Below are 19,246 nucleotides of genomic sequence, written 5' to 3'. Positions count from 1 at the left end.
GTTTTATAAAATACATCAACTGATGATCATATACAAATTGATCTTAATCTTGAAGTTACTATGATCTCCTATATATGTCATTTGATCCTTTGATTCATGCGTTACGGTTTGTCAAAATGATCAGGCTAAGAACTATTGTTTTGGGAACTCAATGATGTATATGGCTGGGGACATAGCTTAACAGATATTAAATCTATAGGTCCATAGGTCTCCGGGGCGGCTCTATAAACATTATTCAAGGTAAGAGATGATACAAGAGTAAAACTGTGAATGCGCTATTTGAGAGAATATTTATTCTTCGGGATAAATATGCAATTATATTATAATTCAAGTTGCACAATTTATTATTGCACTAATGCAACTTTTGAAATTGTGTAGAAATAAAAGAAGTTGGTTTTAATCAATTATTTTATTTAAGTGTGAGAGTATAAATATGGATAGTCAAAATTGATTTTGATTATTATATTTATTTAATTAATAATAAGATGAGAATGGAAATTCAAATTTTGAATTTTGAATTTTTGAAATTTAAGTTGTTATATTTTCCTTAAAAAGATGACATCTTATTTGAATTTCTAATTATTAATTAATTAAAATAAAAATGCATGAAAAATCAAATTCCATGTTTCGGGGATGAGCTACACGCATAGGGTTTCTTGGACTGCCCTATGCGTGCACCACTATTGATGGTGATTAGTTATTGGTTTTTTTTATTTTATTTAATTAATTAATAAAACATTTTTAAAATGTAATGTAAGACTTTGTATTTAATTATCATTTATTATTAAGATGATCAATTATTATTATTATTATTATGATAATAATTCCTATATATTCTATATGATAGAAAATAAGAAGATAACAATTTTACAATAGAGTTCAGAAAAAAAAACTGATCATCTTTTTCACACAAAAGATAAACCTTTCTCTCTAGCCTATAATCAAAAGTCTCATGTGTTGAGAATATTTTTTATTCACAAATATTGATTCTTTTTCTCTATGTGCCTACCCATATCTTGAGCTGTAGAGAATGTCTTGGAAGATCTTGGTGCGATTAGTCTAGCGTGGATAGGAAGATCAAAATATATACGAAAAGATTCAAGGATTCTTGATAGACTACAAGAGGTAAATCATTTCGTATTATTTTACATATACATATTTTGTTGATTAACATATTGCATATTAAATGATCCTTATATAAAGTTCTTTATATGAATTTTTTTTGTTGTATATGATACTACCATTACTGCAATTTTCGCTGCGCACTAGGAATTATTCCTAACAATTGGTACTAGAGCCAGGTTTAATCCCTGCGTATGTTAATTACTGTGTGGGTATCATATGCATTTTTTATATTATGTGTAATATATGAATGGATGGATGTTTATGTTCTTAAGGGTTGGTTTTCATGGTGTTTTTGGGTTAGGAAAAGTTTTAAATTTTCTAGATATACAAAAATTTTAAGCCATTTTGGGGCATAGGAATTTTGTAATATTTTTTTTAAAATTCTGGATGAAATTCTATTATGGCCCAAGCCCCGAGCTCGAACCCTGATGTCTGAGCCAGCGCCCTAGCCACCCGTGTCATACCCTGCGCCCATGCGCCCCACGCTGCTTGCGTGCCTGCACCCTGCGTCATGCACACTTGCACCCTGCGTCATGCACGCCTACGTCATGCCTGCCCTGCGCCACCACCGTGCTGCTCCCTTGCCAGCCACCCACGGCCTGCCAGCTGTCGCCCACCATGACACACCCATTAGGGTTTGTGTCATACAAACCCTAATGGATGTGTAATTTTCCATGTGGGTCATATTGAGCCCAATATAATTAAAAGTGTTTTAATTATAATTTTTGAATGGTGAGTCCATGTTCGAATTGGACCTCAATAACTTGTTGGGTATTAGAACCAAAAGTTTGATTGTTTTAAAGTTGTTTAAAATAATTAAAAGTTCATTTAATTCTAATGGATAATTAAAATGGTAATGGCCCAAAGACTAAAAGAGAAGGTCCAAGATCAAAGGAGTTGCTCTTCATTAGGCCTTAGTTAGTTTAATTATTTTTGTGTTTTTTTTTTTGCAAGTGTTGTAATTTTCTAGAAATATCCAAAGCACCCAACCCACATTTATTTTATTTATTTATTTGCTTGAACATGATTAAATTGTTTAATACTTTATCATGCACTATAACATGCCATACATATTACCCACACAATACATATTAAGCATTTTTTTTAGAAACATGATTAGGATTGATTATATGTTCAAGCACATTTGATAAATCATATAATTAATTTAGTCTTAATTAATTAAGATGGTAAAAAGAATTTAAAGTTGTTTATTTTCTTATTTAATAAAATTGTTTTATTAAATTAAATGGTATTCTATTTAAAAAGGCAAACTAAAATTAATCTAGGGCACGGTTATTTATTTTGCATAATTGGATTAGTATTTATTAGAATATCATTTGGTAAAATTAATTTAATTAGTTTTACAACCAAATTGAAAAATATTTATTTTGAGAAAAACACATTTTTAAATAGTGAGTGAGAGAGGGAATTGTGACAATAAGTTTCATGGTCTCCATTATTGGTTGAACATCGAGAGGCATAGGAAGGGCCTTGTGTTGCCTTCGTTTGTGGCCTCCCTAAGGAACGGCTTCCGAATATGTTTATTTTATCTCAAGGTTGACTTCTCATAAGAGAATAAGATCAATGATGTATTTCAAGTTTGACTGACCCTAAGGCACACTCTTGAGTTAAGTCATTAATCAAAAGATAATGTGTTACACTTCGAAGATGTATCTAGGCTTTCGACCATGACTAGTACATCTTGACCAAACTAACGGTAATTCATAAGTCAAAAGAGAAAAATGAGTTTTTAAGTTTTCACTTATTGAGTTGAGATCTTGTCTCAAGATTAATTTGTGATTAGTCTGACCTACCCTAAGGCGGTCCATTAATTTTCAAATTAATCTATCATGGACTAGTAACTAATTTTTTATGTGTTATTTTATGTGTTGCATTCATGCATCATGTTTACTATTCCAAATATAAACTGATATTTATTATATGCATTAATTAATTTATTTAATTTTTAGCAATATGTCCAATCTAAACCCTGTAACTGCTTTACTTGCTAATGAGAAATTGACTGGTGATAACTACATGAAATGAAAATTGAACATGAACATTGTTTTGATATGTGAAAACCAAATGTTTGTCCTGAATTAGGAATGTCCTGAGGTTCCTGCTCTCACTGCTGCCAAAACTGCTAGAGAAAAGTATGACAATTGGATCTTATCTAACAATAAGACTAAATGTTATATGCTTGCGAGTATGAGTGATGTGCTCAGAAAGAAGTTTGAAATAGCTTATGAGATTTGGGAATCTCTACAAGGCATGTTTGGCCAACAATTTGATAAGTGCAGACAGATGCCACTAGAAGCTTCATGAATATGAAAATGAAGAAAAATGTTTCTATCAGTGAACATGTCCTAGACATGATCAACATATTGCATGATGCAGAAATCCATGGTGCGACCATTGATGAGAGAACTCAAGTAAGAGTGATACTTGAATCTCTCACACCAGCTTTTGCAGCATTCACTACCAACTATGTTATGAACAAGTTGGAGCACAACATGACCCAACTGTTGAATGAGTTGCAAACTTTCGAGTCTTTAAACAAAAGTTCCACTAAGGTTGAGGAGGCAAATGTTGGTGAAACCAAGCCTTCCACTTCAAATGGTAGTTCAAAGAAAAGGAAGGGTGGCCAAGGAAATGACAAGAAAATGGACAAACAACAAGATAAGACCAACAAGTCTTCCAAGAAGAATAATTCTGTAAAGAACTCCAAAAAGAAGGCACCGAAAGGATCATGCTTTCATTGTGGAGTTGATGGTCATTGGAAAAGGAATTGTCCTAACTACCTGGCCGAACTGAAAGACAAAAAGAAAGGTAAATTTGATTTGCTTGTTTTAGAATCTTGTTTAGTGGAAGGTGATTTTTCATCTTGGATAGTTGATTTCAGAGCCACTAATTATGTTTGTTTTTCTTCGCAGAGTCTTAGTACTTTAAGGAAGCTGGCTCATGGAGAGGTGACCATGAGAGTTGGAAGTGGACAAGAGATCTCGGCAGCTAAAGTTGGAAAAGCTCGCCTAGTTTTTGATAATAATAAATTTATTGTGTTGGACAATGTTTATTTTATTCCTGGATTTTCTAGAAATTTGATTTCCTTATCAAAATTGCATGAACAAGGTTTTAATATTTCCTTTAATAAAAATTCGATTGTTATTTTGAAATATGGTTTTGACATTTTTTCTGCAAAGTCTGAAGGTGGACTTTACAAGTTAGAGTCCAATGTTGAGCATGTTTATAATTCTGAATTATTTAGAACTGAAAATCCCAGATCTATTAAAAGACAAAAGATAGATTCTGATAGTGAAACATATCTGTGGCATTTGAGATTGAGACATATTGGTCTAGACATAATTAACAGACTAACAAATGATGGTCCTTTAAGAGAACTATCTATTGGTTCTCTCTCAGTTTGTGAATCCTACCTAGAAGGAAAAATGACCAAGAGTCCTTTCTCTGCTAAAGGTTCAAGAGCCACAAACTACTTCAACTTGTACATACAGACATTTGCGGTTTGCTAAATGTCCAAGCTAGAGGAGGTTATGAATATTTCAACACTTTCATTGATGATTATTCAAGATATGGTTACCTATACTTAATCCAAAGGAAATCTGAAACCTATGATAAGTTTAGGGAATTCCGAGTAGAAGCTGAAAAGCAATTAGGTAAATCACTAAAAGTACTTTAATCAAATCGAGGTGGAGAGTACTTAGATTATGAACTTGAGGACCATTTGTGTGAGCATGGAATTCAATCCCAACTCACTGTACCTGGAATACCACAACAAAATTGTAACGTCCCAAATTTCCTAATAAGGCTTTGGGCCTTGATTCGGGGGCCAGGATGGAAAATTATGGAATTATGTGATTATATGATATTTATGTGTATTATCATGTGATTATGTGAATAATATTATAGTATGACTTGATATGCATGTTTATGTGTATTAAATATGCATATGGGCCCATTTCTGTTTAATTGGACAATTTTCATAATTTGGCCCGTTATGGGTATATATGGCATATATGTGGTATGTGTGTGGTACTGCATTATTATATGGTTATGTGTCGGTTACTCGGCACAAGAAGATCCCAGGGAGAAAGCCAGTGGGAAAGTCACAATGGGATCCATACTTGACTCGGAGTGAGTCAAGGGGTATTTTGGGTATTTACCACATTACCGGGATATTGGGTAATGTGAATAAATATTTGATGATAAATTGGGAGCTAGTGAGATCAGGGGGAAATTCTGGGAATTTTGACTATTTTACCCCGGGGGCATTTTTGGGACCCCGAGCATTAGGATTTGCTTGAGGTTACTTAAGCTTGAAGTAACCTGTCAGAATTATAAAAGAACGTTCTCTCTCCCACTCGTTCCCTTTTCAACACCCGATCACATTTTCAAAGGAAACTCGAGTTTTGAAACTCGGATTCAAGCAAGGATCGAGGCATAGAAATTCTAGGGAAGATTAGAAGCTTATTAATTAGAGAATTTAGTTGGGAAACGACTTAATCGGAGGTAATCCAAGTTTTCAAGTTTTTAAACTTTGATTGGATTTTATGTTTCAATGAGTTTTTGAGTTGTTTGAGACTTGGGTTTGTATGGTTTTGGGCCATGGAGTTGATTGGGAACTTTATTTTTGGGATTTGGATATGTGTGGATAGGTTAATGGAAGGTTTTTAAATGAAGAAAACGAGGAAAAATGGCTGGGTTGAGGTAGGGCTGCGGCCCTGTTCTTGGGCGCCGCGGCCCAGGCTTGACATAGAAGATGGAATTAGGTAATGAGGAGATAGGGCTGCGGCACAAGGCAGGTGCGCTGCGGTGTGAGGAGCAGGAAGAGAGGTGGTTTGGCTTCTGTTTGGAGGCGGGCCATGGCTCAGGGTAGGGGGGTCGCGGCGCTTAAGGGCAGTTTTGGCCATTTTTGGTTTTTAGTCATGGGAGCTTAATTCTAAGGGTCTAGGATCGATCCTACTACCCAGTTGAGTAGGATTCGATGTCTCGGAGGCTAGGATTTGGTTTGGAAGTATTTATTTACTCATTTTCAATGGGGTTTTATATTATGGTTGTGACTAGGTTGTCGCTAGGGGCTTGGAAATAGGATCGTGCTTGAGGGTCGTTTATTGGTAACCTGTGCTTACACCAAAGGTAAGAAAATTGCACCCAGTATGTGATGCTTGTGATGCATGCGATACATGTGATTATGGCATTACATGGATATTGAATATGGAATTGATCAGAGCTTGAGTCTCTGTAAATGTGCATGATCATAATTATGCTGGTGAATGTTGAGTAAGCATTCTGAATGCCTTATATTTGGATATTTGACATACGATATATGCATGGTTGCATTGCTTACTTGTGAGTGGCACTGACTCATTAGTCAGAACAACATTGGTGTTAGTACTGGTCGTGAAGTCTTGACTTATCAGTCATGATCAACAACAGTACTAAGCACTGGTCATATGGAATTGACCTACGAGTCAAGATCGGCATTAGCGTATTGAACGCGGAGCCGAAATGATTAGATCTAATCAACATGAGCATTAAATGCTTGACCGACCTTAAGGTCAACGAGAACTAAAAGCACTTGCCTGATCTAAAGGCTAGTTAATTAGAGCCAGGGCCAAAAGGCTCAGGTGACTGAAACGTAACATGGCTTAGAAAGCAGATCCCTAGAGATAGACTCATTAGTCATCTATTCAGGGAGCAGATCCACAGATTGACTTGACAGTCATCTATATAGGGCGCAGGGTCCCATAATCATTCATTTCAATTTGCGTGCGTGCATGCATGAATAGGGCTATTACTGCTAGGTATGCTTACTATGATTTAGTGACATGTTATTGCCTGTTTATGAGCATGTTGAGTTTTCTTGCTGAGCCTCGACTCATGGGTGCTATGTGGTGCAGGTAAAGGTAAAAGAAAGCTGGACCATTCTTGAGTTGGAGAGCTTAGGTGATGATGTGTACATATGTGGCTGCTCGACCACCACGGCCGAGGGTTTAAAGAGGAACTAGGGTTAAACCCTATTTTGCCACTTAGGTTGTAAATCTTTTATTGTAATTAACCTTTAAAATATATTATGGGATCCCAATGTATACAGTAAACGTTTTACTGAAATGTTGTATCTTTGACAAAAAAATTTAACCCTAAATAATTAATCACACTTAGTGACATGATTATGGTTAAATGACTCGGTTAGCGAGTTTTGCACTATTTAAAATGCACAACGTAACAATCCCTTGGTAGTAGGGCGTTACAACTTGGTATCAGAGCGAGCCAAGGTTAAGGGTTCCTGTAGACAAGCTGGGCATGTACACTCGTCACTAAAGACAAGCTTCACTCAAGGTATGGTAACTATTTATGTGGTTATGTTCTTAACTGCTTAAATAGAATATAAATGCTTTACCTGTACACCTTATTAGGGAGTATGAGATTATGATAGAGCCTGGCTCTTGATTATTGATATGATTATATGATTACCTACTCAGTGAATATATAAATGTGTTATTTGCATGATGGTGTTGAGAGCATGGTATGTATGTTGAAAGAGCAGGGGTTAAGAATTGATGTACAAATGTTATGGGGATGTTTTTAGCATTGCAGTTGTTGTGAATGTAGTGTGATATGATTGTTCCCGTGGGGAAGGATTTTGAATATGCTCATCATGTTTAATGGGTCAAGTTATTGACTACAGATTCAATCAGAAGGTATGTATCCATGGCAGTTAATGAGACCAGGTGGTGGTTATATTGAGGCTGGGAATTTCATCTAGGGTTTGAGTTCTTCACCTGCCCCTCAGAATTTCCAGCAGGTGTTTACAGATATGCAATTAAGATTGCAGAGGCAATAGGAAGAGATTAGGTGTTTAAAACAACAACATGTTCTGTTAGGGAATACCTCTTCCTTTGTTATGCCAGGAGTGGCACCAGTATTGGCTCAACCTAGGGTTGAGAATAGGTGGGAATTTCTTTGTGGAAGATTCCAGGAATATTACCCTCCAGTTTTTTAGGGAGGCCTAGATCCATTCAGAGCTGAGTAATGGATGGGAATGATCAGTTCTATCCTAGAAAGTATGGGGGCGGTAGGTCATGATAGGGTGATCTGTGCTACATGTGTATTGCGGGATGATGCCTGGACATGGTGGGAAGTAGTATCCCAGAAACGAGATACAGCTGTGATGAACTGGAAAGAATTTAGGCAGCTGTTTAATGAAAGATATTACTGTGAAGCAGTCAAGAATGCTAAGATGAATGATTTTCTAAGCTTGGTTCAGGGAAATCCAACGATAACCAAGTATGTTAATAGATTCGATGGGTTGGCCAAGTTTGCTTTTGATTTGGTACCCACGGATGTAGCTCGGAAGGAAAGGTTTATCCAGGGATTGAATCCAGAATAGCTCAGGGTATTTGTAACGACCCGAATTTGCTAATCAGGCTTAGGGCCTTGATTAGTGTGCCTGGAGGGCAATAAGTGGTTTAATATGCTTATATGTGAATTTATGTGTGTATATGATTATGATGCATGTTTGATTGATTTAAATGTGCATGTGGGCCCCGTCTGGATATTAGGGGCATAAATGTGATGAATGAGATGTATGTTGTATATGTGTGATATGTCTGTACAGCACGATCCGAGACAGTCCTGGGGAGCGGTTAGCCAGAGAGTCACAACGGGGTTGGGATTCGGACTCGGGGCGATTCGAGGGGTAATCTGGGTAGTAGATAAGTTATGGGGTTATTGGGACATGAAAATAAAATATTTGGAGATATATTTGAGGATAGAATGTCTAGGCGGGAATATTTTGGGAATTTACCATTTTTGCCCTCGGGGACATTTTGGTACCCCGAGCCTTGAGGTAACCCTTTAGACTTAAGTTAAATAAAACAAAAAGGGGGAACTGTTTAGAAACATGAGAAACCGACCCACACTCTCTTTGAACTGAAGATAGCTTTTGCTTTTCTCTCTTTTTCACTCTCTAAGACAAAACTCAAGAAGAAACTCAAAGGGGATGCTTGGTGAAACTAGCATAAGCAAGGGGTTCAGCTGTGACAACTTAGAAGCTTAAGGCTTGAGGATTAAGGTTCAAATTCAGAGGTTAAAATCAGCAAAAGGTAAGCTTTTTCATGGAAGTTATGCTTAAGTTTCAGCTGTGTTTCCAAGCTTTGCATGTGGGTAGGAACTAGGCTGTTTTTGGGTGTTCTAGTTGTATTTTTGGAGCAGATTTATGTTGGGTTTTAGTGTTGATATTGAGCTGGAATGATGGTGTTATTATCTAGGATTATTAGCTTGGTTTTGGTGGAAATTGGCTTGAAGAAAGGATAGAAAACTTATGAGAAAATCTGGGTTCGGTGTCGAGCGCTGCGACCCTAGGAGGGGTGCGCCGCGGCCATGGGAGGCCGAGAGATTCATGCGCCCCGCGGCGCCTGGTGGGCGCGCCGTAGCCCGTGTGGGGGTCAGTGAGGTGCTAGCCTCTGTTTCGAGGCTAGCCGCAACTCTTGTGGGTCTAGCCTCTGTTTCGCGGCCCTTAGTGTCAGATTGGGTTTTAATGGTATTTTAGGCTTGGGAACTCAAGGGGTAAGGCTCGGGACGGATTTTATCATCCGGATTGATAGAATTCAAGGTCCCAGAGGTTAGGGATTGTGGCTCGGAGTTATTTATTGGGTAGAATTTGATGGACGGATATTGTTATGTGTTGTGACTAGGATTTCGGCGAGGCTTACGTTAGCGGACTGTGCTCGGGGCATCGGTGCTCAGGAAGCTCGAAACTCAGGTAAGAAAACCCCTGTTTCCATAGAGCTTGTGTGCAGGGCTGGGCCCAATGTGCTTAATGGAAATGATATGCAAGGTCGAGCCCTATATGCTAGAATTGCAGAGCGTAGCTCTTTATCTGTTTATGGTTGAATTCTGTATTTGTTATTATATCGTGTATGATATTATGTGTGTGATCGGCAAGAGCCGGGAACGGTGTAGACCAGGAACAGCGTGGGGCCGGGAACGGCGTCAGGCACGTTGAGTGCAAGGCCGAGGACGGCAAGGGGCCGGGAGCAGCGTTGAGCACGTGGGGTGCGAGTTTTCAGGGCGAGTCCCTAAAAGGATACCTGGGATATCCTTACGGCGTGGTCCGCGAACCCAAGGCTTGGTAAACACCTGGGACGGCTAGGCCGTATGTGTTTAGCCATTGGTGGCCTGTTTACATGCTTGACTTGTGTATTGCATATGTTATCTGTTATGGGTTTTCTTGCTGGGCTTCGGCTCACAGATGCTCTGTGGTGCAGGTAAGGGTAAGGAGAAGATCAACCAACCATGAGTACATCAGGCATGAGGCGGCGTGTACATGTTCGGCCAGCCTGGCTGCCACAACTAGGGGATTTTGGGAGATGCTTGTAAATGAACTTAGACTTTGTCGTTTGGTTGGCTCAGAACAGTTTTGTGTTGTAAACATTTTCTAAACTATGTTTTGGGATCCCAAGTGTAAATTTTTATGATTTGCTATGAAAAACTACTTTCTCTAATGTTTTCCTTTTTAATTATAGCTTAGTTACACGGTTTGACTTAAAACCTCGATTAGCAAGTTGAAAGCAGGATTTTAAACTCATTTAGTAACGGCTCTAAGAATGTAGGGTGTTACAACTTAGTATCAGAGCGAGCCAAGGTTATTGGTTCTGGAGATTGACCGAACATGTACACACGCAGTCAGTGACAGGCTTAACTCAGGGTTGGTTGGTAAGATTGGTTGGTATGTCTGAATATGTGTTTAAATGCCCTATATGCCTATTTATTTTGTATAGAGCATGATGAATTAGTTAACATATGCATGATGTTAGGGCATGGCCCGTTGTGTGTTATATGTTATATGAGTTATTATGTGTGGATTACTGATGTGCCTGGGAGGTGGTTTTGGATGTTGTTATCATGCCTAATGAGCGGCGTTGTTGGTTGCAGGCATATTTATTGAGATGCCTCGTCAATCAACTAGACTCCACGGCAGTAGGGCCGAGGATGACAATCAGGGTCAGGACCTTCCACCTGCCCCACAGCACTGGCAACAGATATTGGCCGAAATGGAGGCCAGACTGCAGAGAACAGAGGAAGAGCTGCGACAAATGAGGCAGCAGGCCCCGCCTCAGGTTACTGGGCTGCCAATGCAGCAGGCTGCGGCGCCAGTGCCTGCTTAGTCTGCTTTGGAGAATAGGTGGGAACCTCTGTATGAAAGGTTCAGGAAGCAGCAACCTCCTACCTTTGAGGGTGGTTCGAACCCACTGCTGGCGGAGCAGTGGATAAACATGATTTCCTTGATCTTGGATTTTATGAGGGTCGAAGGACGTGAAAGGGTTGCTTGTGCAAGCTATATGCTTAGGGCCGATGCTCACATCAGGTGGGATGTGGTGAGCCAGCGGAGGAATGTTGCGGTCATGACATGGGAGGAGTTTAAGAGTGCCTTTTACGAGAAATACTACAGTGTGGTAGTACGAGCCGCGAAGGTTGATGAGTTTATCAACCTGACTCAGAATCGATCGACAGTAACAGAGTATGCTATAAATTTTGATAGATTGGCGAAGTTTGCGCCAGATCTGGTGCCAACAGATGCGGCCAGGAGGGATAGGTTTGTGCGGGGGTTGAATGTTATGATTGCCCGCGATGTGAATATTACCTTGGATCCAGCGACTACCACCTATGGCCAAGCGGTGGATAAGGCCCTTACTGCAGAGAGGGCTGAGGATCAGATATGGAAAGATAGCACTGTTAGGCGCAATGCCAGGAAGACGGTGCCCTTTTGTTGGGTCCAGTCGGGGCAGTGGCCTAAGTGAGCAGAAAAGAAGAGTTCCAGATTCATTTACTCCTCCTGGTTCTGATAGGAGAGTGCGTGGTGCTACCACCGGTCGACAGGGTGGCAGTAATAATTGGAGGAGCTTCCCTATGTGTCCACGGTGCAGGCGTCGACACCAGGGTGAGTGCAGGATCAGGGCCTACTTTGTTTGTGGGAGTGCCAGCCATTTGAAGAGGGATTGCCCTCAAGTTAAGAAGGAGGAGTAGAAGCAGAGTGACAGTCTTGCTCCTGCCAGGGTATTCACTTTGACATAGACTGAGGCAGAGGCTAGCCCCTCAATGGTGACAGGTCAGATTTTTAGTGCTAGTTCTTTGTATACTGCATTGTTTGATTCAGGGGCTACCCATTCATTTGTATCTGCTAGGGTGATAGATCAGCTTTGTAGACCTAGTGGTGTGTATGCTAGGGGATTTCAGACTTTGTTGCCAATAGGAGAATTGGTAGTCTCTAAGAAGTGGATTAGGGCACTGCCAGTGGAGGTAGATGGTAGGGAGTTGTTTGTTGATTTGATTGAGCTAGAGATGGATGATTTTGATATGATCTTGGGAATGGATTGGCTATCCAAGTATGGGGCAACGATTGACTGCAGGCGCAGAATGGTAACTTTTGAACCAGAAGGGGAGGTACCCTTTGAGTTTGTGGGGTCGGTTAGTGGATCGCGTGTACCAATGATTTCAGCCTTAAGGGCTAGGGACTTGATGCAGGAAGGTTGCATAGGATTCCTGGCAAGCGTTGTGGATACTTCTAGGGTGGTGCCTGTTGGACCGGGTGAGACAAGGGTGGTGTGTGAGTTTTCGGAGTTGTTTCCAGCGGATTTGCCAAGGTTGCCGCCTCAGAGGGAGATTGACTTTGTTATAGAATTGATACCAGGAGCGGAGCCAGTATCTAGGACACCTTATAGAATGGCTCCAGTGGAGTTAAAGGAGTTGAAGATTCAGTTGCAGGAGTTACTTGATTTGGGGTTCATCAGACCGAGTTTCTCGCCATGGGGTGCTCCAGTGTTGTTTGTTAAGAAGAAGGATGGGTCCCTCAGGATGTGTATTGATTACAGGGAGCTGAACAAGTTAACCATTAAGAATAATTATCCATTGCCTAGGATCGACGATTTGTTTGATCAGCTACAGGGAAGAACAGTGTTTTCCAAGATAGACCTCCGATCAGGATACCATCAGTTAAGGATTAAAGAGGAGGACATACCAAAGACCGCTTTCCGAACGAGGTATGGACACTATGAATTCCTGGTTATGTCCTTTGGATTAACCAATGCCCCAGCAGCTTTTATGGACATGATGAATAGGGTTTTCAAGGACTATCTGGACAAGTTTGTGATCGTATTCATTGACGATATCTTGGTGTACTCTCAGTCAGAGATGGAGCATGAGCAGCATCTGGGGTTGGTACTACAACGGTTGAGGGAGCATAAGTTGTATGCTAAGTTCAGTAAGTGTGAGTTTTGGTTGCCACAAGTTACATTTCTAGGCCACATCGTTAGTAAGGAGGGGATTCTGGTTGACCCAAGCAAGATTGAGGCGGTCAGAGATTGGCCTAGACCGAGCAATGTTCCTGAGGTGAGAAGCTTTCTGGGTTTGGCAGGGTACTATCGGCGATTTGTTGAGGGGTTCTCCAGAATAGCTACGCCATTGACAGAGTTGACAAAGAAGAAGACTAGGTATGTCTGGACGGACAGATGTGAGAACAGTTTTAAGGAACTTAAGCGGCGATTGATTACTGCGCCAGTACTTAGCTTGCCGACAGAGAATGAAAAGTTTGTGGTCTACTGTGATGCATCCAGGCAGGGTTTGGGGTGTGTGTTGATGCAAGCTGGCAAGGTGATAGCCTATGCATCGAGACAGTTAATGGAGTATGAGCAGAGGTATCCTACACATGACCTAGAGTTGGCAGCAGTGGTGTTTGCACTTAAGATTTGGAGGCATTATCTTTATGGTGAGAAGTGCGAGATATACACTGACCATAAGAGCCTAAAGTATTTCTTTACCCAGAAGGACTTGAATATGCGCCAGAGGTGGTGGCTGGAGTTGGTTAAGGATTATGATTGTGATATCCTTTACCATCCTGGGAAGGCTAATGTTGTGGCAGATGCATTGAGTCGGAAGGGCCCAGGACAGTTTTTTAGCTCGAGGCAGATATCTGATAAGTTAGCTGAGGAGATGACCAGAGCGGGTATAGAGTTGGTGGTTGGTCAGTTAGCCAACATCACTCTTCAGTCTACACTCCTAGAGAGAATCAAGGAAGCACAGGAGAAGGATTCTCTGTTGCGAGGTCATAGGGAGAGTGCTTCAGTCGGAGCGACAAAGGACTTCTCCATTTCAGAGATGGGATTATTGAGGTATAAGGGTCGGATCTGTGTTCCGATGGATTCTGATCTCCGGCGAGAGATCTTGGATGAATCGCATACCGCTCCCTATTCTTTGCACTCGGGTACGACGAAGATGTACTAGGACTTGAAAGCTTTATATTGGTGGTCGGGCATGAAGAGGGATGTGGTGGATTATGTGGCTAAGTGCTTAACTTGTCAACAAGTTAAGGCTGAGCACCAGAGGCCAGCGGGGTTATTGCAGCCTTTGGGGATCCCAGAATGGAAGTGGGAAGATATTACTATGGATTTCGTGGTTGGTTTACCGAGAACTGTGGGACAGCATGACTTTGTGTGGGTAATTGTGGATAGGTATACCAAGTCCGCCCACTTTTTGCCTGTTAAGACAACTTATACTGTGGAGCAGTACGCTGAGTTGTATGTGAAGGAGATTGTTCGACTTCATGGGGCTCCGAGGTCGATAGTGTCGGATAGAGACCCCACCTTCACTTCCAAGTTCTGGGAGAGTTTGCAGAAGGCTATGGGCACGCAGTTACGGTTTAGTACCGCTTATCATCCTCAGACGGATGAGCAGTCTGATAGGACGATTCAGATATTGGAGGATCTGCTGCGGGCCTGTGTGCTTGACTTTGGGGGATCGTGGAGTAGGTATCTTCCCTTGATCGAATTCTCGTACAACAACAGTTATCAAGCGACCATTGGTGTGGCTCCGTACGAGATGCTTTATGGAAGGAAGTGTAGATCACCTATTCATTGGGATGAAACAGGTGAGAGAGGTATTTGGGTCCAGAGATGGTTCAGAGGACCAATGAGGTAGTTGACAAAATTAGAGCGCGTATGCTCGCCTCCCAGAGTCGATAGAAAAGTTATTCAAACCTGAGGCGCAGGAGCGTGGAGTTTCAGGTAGGTGATCATGTGTTCCTTAGGGTTTCACCCATGAGGGGTGTGAAACAGTTTGGTGTTCGGGGTAAGTTGAGCCCTAGGTTTGTCGGCCCCTTCGAGATTCTGGAACGAGTTGGAGAGGTAGCTTACAGATTGGCGATGCCTCCAGCTTTATCGGGAGTTCATGATGTGTTCCATATATCTATGCTCCAAAAGTATATGTCAGATTCAACGCATGTCTTAAGTTTTGAGAATTTGGAGCTTGATCAGGATTTATCCTATGAAGAAAAGCCAGTTCAGATTCTTGACCGAAAAGATAAGGTCTTGAGGAGAAAGACCATCGCCTTAGTGAAAGTGCTGTGGAGAAACAACAAGGTTGAGGAGGCGACGTGGGAACTTGAGTCAGAGATGAGGGAGCGATACCCCAAGTTGTTCAGGTAATTTCGAGGACGAAATTTCTGTAAGGAGGGGATAGTTGTAACGACCCAAATTTTCTAAGCAGGCTTAGGGCCTTGATTAGTGTGCCTGGAGGGAAATAAGTGGTTTAATATGCTTATATGTGAATTTATGTGTGTATATGATTATGATGCATGTTTGATTGAGTTAAATGTGCATGTGGGCCCCGTCTGGATATTAGGGGCATAAATGTGATAAATGAGATGTATGTTGTATATGTGTGATATGTCTGTACAGCACGATCCGAGACAGTCCTGGGGAGCGGTTAGCCAGAGAGTCACAACGGGGTTGGGATTCGGACTCGGGGCGATTCGAGGGGTAATCTGGGTAGTAGATAAGTTATGGGGTTATTGGGACATGAAAATAAATATTTGGAGATATATTTTAGGATAGAATGTCTAGGCGGGAATATTTTGGGAATTTACCATTTTTGCCCTCGGGGACATTTTGGTACCCCGAGCCTTGAGGTAACCCTTTAGACTTAAGTTAAATAAAACAAAAAGGGGGAACTGTTTAGAAACATGAGAAACCGACCCACACTCTCTTTGAACTGAAGATAGCTTTTGCTTTTCTCTCTTTTTCACTCTCTAAGACAAAACTCAAGAAGAAACTCAAAGGGAATTCTTGGTGCAAACTAGCATAAGCAAGGGGTTAAGCTGTGACAACTTAGAAGCTTAAGGCTTGAGGATTAAGGTTCAACTTCAGAGGTTAAAATCAGCAAGAGGTAAGCTTTTTCATGGAAGTTATGCTTAAGTTTCAGCTGTGTTTCCAAGCTTTGCATGTGGGTAGGAACTAGGCTGTTTTTGGGTGTTCTAGTTGTATTTTTGGAGCAGATTTATGTTGGGTTTTAGTGTTGATATTGAGCTGGAATGATGGTGTTATTATCTAGGATTATTAGCTTGGTTTTGGTGGAAATTGGCTTGAAGAAAGGATAGAAAACTTATGAGAAAATCTGGGTTCGGTGTCGAATGCTGCGGCCCTAGGAGGGGTGCGCCACGGCCCGCGTGTGCACGCGGCCATGGGAGGCCGATAGATTCATGCGCGCCGCGGCGCCTGGTGGGCGCGCTGCGGCCCGTGTGGGGGTCTGTGAGGTGCTAGCCTCTGTTTTGAGGCTAGCCGTGGCTCTTGTGGGTGGGGTCGCAGCCCTTAGTGTCAGATTGGGTTTTAATGGTATTTTAGGCTTGGGAACTCAAGGGGTAAGGCTCAGGACGGATTTTATCATCCGGATTGATAGAATTCAAGGTCCCGGAGGTTAAGGATTGTGGGTCGGAGTTATTTATTGGGTTAGAATTTGATGGACGGATATTGTTATGTGTTGTAACTAGGATTTCGGCGAGGCTCACGTTAGTGGACTGTGCTCGGAGCATCGGTGCTCAGGAAGCTCGGAACTCAGGTAAGAAAACCCCTGTTTCCATAGAGCTTGTGTGCAGGGCTGAGCCCAATGTGCTGAATGGAAATGATATGCAGGGCCGAGCCCTATATGCTAGAATTGCAGAGCGTATCTCTTTATCTGTTTATGCTTGAATTCTGTATTTGTTATTATATCGTGTATGATATTATGTGTGTGATCGGCAAGAGCCGGGAACGGTGTAGACCGGAAACGACGTCAGGCACGTTGAGTGCAAGGCCGAGGACGGCAAGGGGCCGGGAGCAGCGTTGAGCACGTGGGGTGCGAGTTGTCAGGGCGAGTCCCTAAAAGGATACCTGGGATATCCTTACGGCGTGGTCCGCGAACCCAGGGCTTGGTAAACGCCTGGGACGGCTAAGCCGTATGTGTTTATCCATTGGTGGCCTGTTTACATGCTTGACTTGTGTATTGCATATGTTATCTGTTATGGGTTTTCTTGCTGGGCTTTGGCTCACAGATGCTCTGTGGTGCAGGTAAGGGTAAGGAGAAGATCAACCAACCATGAGTACAACAGGCGTGAGGCGGCGTGTACATGTTCGGCTAGCCTGGCTGCCACAACTAGGGGATTTTGGGAGATGCTTGTAAATGAACTTAGACTTTGTTGTTTGGTTGGCTCAAAACAGTTTTGTGTTGTAAACATTTTCTAAACTATGTTTTGGGATCCCAAGTGTAAATTTTTATGATTTCCTATGAAAAACTACTTTCTCTAATGTTTTCCTTTTTAATTATAGCTTAGTTACACGGTTTGACTTAAAACCTCGATTAGCGAGTTGAAAGCACGATTTTAAACTCACTTAGTAACGGCTCTAAGGATGTAAGGCATTACAGTATTAGAGTTGCCTTAGTGCCTGAAATTTCTACCTACGCTCATGTGGTAGGAAAGGCTCTTGTTGTTGAGAGCACAGGAAATCAGATTGAGAAGGAGAGTGCTGAAGAGCGCGGAGCTCAGACAGTGATACCCCCATTTATTGGATTGAGCGAGGATAAGGATTGGAAAGTCTACCCAGAGTGCACTCGGTGTAAGAGGCGTCATCTGGGAGAATTCCGAGCAAGGGCATGTTTCTTTTGTTGAATGTTTAAGCACCATAAGAGGGAATTGCCCAAGGCGAATGAAGGATGAGAAAAGGGGGGCGGACAGCTCGACTCCAGCTCGAGAGTTCGCTCTGACGCAGTCAGAGTCAACAATTGAGATTGAGACTGGGGCTGGTTCTTCAGTGGTGGCAGGTCTACTTCCTGGTTCTGATTTTTGTATTATGCTGGCTAGTTTTGGTGCCATGTTGTTCTTTGCTTTGTTGCATCTAGAAAGGCATAGAGTTGATATGTAGGTTACATGGTTATGTTGTGATGAGAATGTGATATTCTATTGGTAATTTGAAGAGATAGGTTAGGTTATGGTGAGAGGCGACTCATCAGTTGACTTGATAAAGTTGGTTATGACTGACTTCAATATGATCCTGGATATGGATTGGTTAGCCAAGTATAGGGCAATGATGGATTGCAAGGAAAGGATATAAACTCTTGGGTTTGAGGGTGAGAAACCCTTATATTTGTTGGCATTGTGCATGGACCTTATATGCTTATGACATCTGTATTTAGAGCTAGAGATCTATTGCAGGAGGATGCATAGATCTCTTAGCTAGTATGGTGGATACCACTTAGGTCATGCCAGTGGGACTAGGACAAATTGGATTAGTCTGTGAGTTTCTGGATGTTTTTCCAGGGGATTTGCCAGGATTACCTTTATATAAAGAGATAGAATGGTGATTAGGTTGGTGCCAGGGACGGAATCAGGTCTAGGGCACTGTATTGAACGGTTTCAGTAGAGCTATATGAACTAAAGACTTAGTTATTGAGTAAGGCAATATTCTTTTAAGGTGGATCTTTGATTTGATTATTACCAGCTGAAGATCGGAGAGAATGATATACATAAGACTGCTTTTTATATCAGATGGGGGCACTTGGAGTGCTGAGTTATGTTTTGAGGATTTTATTAATGCCGAGTTATTTTGATGGATTAGATTAACAAAGTATTCAAAGATTATTTGAATTAGATTTGTGATCGTCTTGATCGACAGTATTGTGGTATACTCTCAGTCGGAGATTTGCTAAGGTCAAGGAATGCCTTAGAGGTCAAGAGTTTCCTTGGATGGGCAGGAAATTACATGTGCTTTGTGGAAGAGTTCTGAGTCTTTTTACAGAC

Source organism: Humulus lupulus, chromosome 1 (genome assembly GCF_963169125.1).
Source record: "Humulus lupulus chromosome 1, drHumLupu1.1, whole genome shotgun sequence".
NCBI classification, from domain to species: domain Eukaryota; kingdom Viridiplantae; phylum Streptophyta; class Magnoliopsida; order Rosales; family Cannabaceae; genus Humulus; species Humulus lupulus.
The sequence above is the reverse complement of the archived record's forward strand: the minus strand, read 5'-3'. Positions refer to the sequence as shown.